General features: G+C 48.5%; 1 protein-coding gene across 1 annotated transcript in view; it reads left to right on the forward strand.

The window, feature by feature from the left end:
• The first annotated feature begins 2,350 nt into the window (after positions 1 to 2,350).
• ADORA2A (adenosine A2a receptor) overlaps positions 2,351 to 3,273 on the forward strand; it is a 34,145-nt gene continuing 33,222 nt past the window's right edge. Inside the window, exon 1 of the mRNA XM_006019923.3 lies at positions 2,351 to 2,548. The gene's annotated coding sequence lies outside the window, so the exon portion shown is untranslated. The remainder of the gene's footprint in view (positions 2,549 to 3,273) is intronic.

The following is a 3,273-nucleotide window of genomic DNA, read 5'->3' on the forward strand; positions in this document are numbered from 1 at the left end:
GGAACTTACCTAGGATTGGGGTCAATTTTCCATCATTTTAAGTCATTAAATCAAGACTTAAAAAGAAATGGTACGACAAACAATTTGGATTTAATGCAGAAATTGAGGTTCCCTAGCTGGAGATCAGACTAAGTGACCGCCTGCCCATGAACTCTGTGCAAGAGTCTTGACTTTCTTGCTACTGTGAATGATGCAGAACCGTAACATCCAGTGTCCCCACTCAGGATCAGAGCTTCATTGGGCTACACATATTAAGACCATCCTTGACCAAACAGCTGACAGTCTGGGAAAAGGATGAGCAGTGACACAGCTTCACGCTTCCTATCTTAAGGTATGCACAGACAAAACTCTTATATAGCCTCCTGTTCCACTCTATGGAGGCACCCTATCAAAGAGTGAAAGCTTCTGCTCCTCATTAAACATAATGCACTGTCACACTTTCATGCTCTCTATGCTGGATGTTTTGGCTTCCAGCAGGTAACTCCAACTAACAAAATCCATAGGAAAGCCACATCAAACTGTCAATGAAGGCAGATGTGCCTGGAATACAAGCTTCAAAGTCAGCAAAGCCATATATGAGAGCATCATGGGGACTGGATGGGAAAACAAGGAAGATGATGAATGGCAAAGCAGAGGTATGGAGAGCATTAGCAGATGGTGGTTTCTGGCATTTGTAGGCTTAGATTAGCTGCTTGCAATAGGGTCCAGATCCCTGACTGAGGCCTTTGCAATAGTGCAATCAAAACCTCCTTAATAAATCTCATGCACTCAGCCTGTCACCAGAAAGAAAGAAGACCATGTGTTCCTGATGGGTCACAATTTCTGTGTTGTAGGTGCCTGTCCTGTCCCCCAACAGACTGATTGCTTGAAGGAGCCACTGCTCTGTGGACATGGTACAACTGAAATAAACTTGCCAAATAGTATATGTGCATGAGGTCTTGGAGCCCACAGTTCTGTGAGGGATAAAAAAATTAATGTACATAGACCACCCTCTCACATTGTTGGATGCCAGCACTCCCTGCTGCTTTGCTCATTTCCCCATTTGCTGCATCCACAAGCCAGCACCTGGAAATGAGTGGAAGTGGGCTTGTGGACTGAGGTGTCATTTTGGTTCACCCTCTTCCTCTGACAAAAATCTCTTGTACACCTGCCCCTGGATGGACAGATATTCCTTGCATCCCTTCTCCATGCCAAGGGCTCCCATTTTCAACCATGAATAGCATGAGGTCTTGCCAAGAATGAGGATTTTCATAGGGGTTAAGTTTTTTTCTTTAAATGCCAGTCTGGCAGTTGGATCAACTGTGCTTAAAGAAAAAAGTAATAACTGGTCAAAAAACCAGGTAACTCCTAGAAGTAGATAGCAGCTCATCTGGAGGATTTCTAGTCTATGCAACATCCAAGGGGGACAGTTGCCTACTTCTAAAACTGTCACTACTTCTATGCAGCATTTAGAGAACTAGCACTCCCACCAGGATTCCAGTTGCAGAGTCTCTTAACTAGTGGATGAGCGCTTGGCATCTGATGCTGAGCTCTGATATGTGTTTTGGCCTTTTCTCCACACCACCTGTTTCATCCCATGGTAGCAGTGAGATGATGAGATGTGTATAACCTTAGTGTTAATGTAGCTCTTTGCAGTGGGATGGTGCAGGTGCTGCTGCCTTCTTCCATCTGTTATACTTGCTCCAGTGCAGCCTGGAGCACTGGATCCCTCAGGTCACTTCCAAGCAGCCCGTCACGCTGCAGCACCACTGACTTGACGTCTGGGTATTCTGGAGGTTTCATTTTTGCATCTTCCATCTAAAGAATCTAGTACTGAGTTCTGGTACTACCCCATAGAAATGTTGCTTCTAGCTAATGCCTTGCTGAAGAAGCCTTTCATTGTCCTGTATAAAATAAGTGTATGCTGTGATGTGATAGCACTGGTTCTTTAGCTTTTCTCAACTGTGATCCTTTTGCTCAGAGGAAAAACATTTGAAACTCTTTGAATTGCTTTCCCTATCTTTGAACCAGCCAAAAGTCTGTGGTGAGCCATGCCCACTCCCTTTCCCACGTATGAATCAGTCAAGACTAGATACCAGGTGTCCCCCAAAGAGTCTGGAGCACTTTGCCTATCTAACCCCAGAGCCCCCATCTGTTTCAGCAGTGCAAGGCCAAGTAATATCTGTTCTTGAGCACAGCTTGTGTAAAGATCTTTGGAAACGGGCTTTTTGGATGCAAGACACATTCATCACCCCCTGGCCACTCTGCATGGTGAGCTAGCTGGCCCTGCTTGATAAATGCTGTTTCCTTACTAGGAAGAAGGTGGTTCTGTTGCTGTCTGAAAGCCCCCAGGAGAACAGGGAGGAGTTTATGGAAGTCCTCAAAGGAGAGCCAGATGGTCATGGGAACATCCTTACAAACAACCATACATAGATCTGCTGTGACCCCCACCACCATCACAATAAGAGATCTTGGGATCCAGTTCTTGGACATGCACCTGCAAGATACAGGCAGCTACAGAGGACCTGGCCTTGTCAGAGACGAGACAAAGCACTCCGTGCACTTGAAGGTACGTGACAGTCCCCAGGACTCTAAAAAGGCCTTCGTAGTTACCAAGAGTCTGTAGTGCTCCCTCTGCCCTTGGTTTGGCTGGTGTTGGCAGTGTGCGAAGGATCTCTTGGCCAAAGTGACTTTTCCTCCTTTTAGTACTTGCAAAATCAAATTGCCCCAACGTAGGCAAATGCTGAATGGATTGTGAAGGCAAGAGCGCAGGAGGTTGGCAGCATGAGCACTAACTCCATTTCACCTCTCCCAAATCAGGGTTTAGAGGATGTCTGCCATGACCATTGCTAGTTATGGGCTATCCCTACTCTAACAAACTCTTAGGTTTCAGGGAGCCTGTTCCAGCCGGCAGCTGGCTAATGCTTCGTGCGGAGCCGAGTGCGAGGGAGGGGGCAGCCAAGGGAAAAGTTTTAAAAGGAACTCAACCAAAACCCCTGGCAGCCCGGCCCGAGGCTGACGGGCCGAGGTGGTCTCTGAGCTCAGGGCCAAAGGCACGTAGGTCATTTGCCCAAGAAGGTGAACTGTCTCCTCAAGGGTTTCTACTTGAGGGATAAGAGTGGCAGCAGCAGTTCAGGGAAGCCCGGGGAAGGGTCCCTGGAGCCCGGTGCGGCTGCCACCTTCCCCGTGGGAAGCGGCGGGGCCCCGCACTAGCCTTGGGCGCTGGGCAAACGCCGGTCAGTGCCCGGGTGCCCCGGGGGCGCAGTCTCGCCCGGCGGGCCGGGGCCGGGGCCG

The sequence above is a fragment of the Alligator sinensis genome, unplaced genomic scaffold (assembly GCF_000455745.1).
Source record: "Alligator sinensis unplaced genomic scaffold, ASM45574v1 scaffold505_1, whole genome shotgun sequence".
Taxonomy (NCBI): Eukaryota; Metazoa; Chordata; order Crocodylia; family Alligatoridae; genus Alligator; species Alligator sinensis.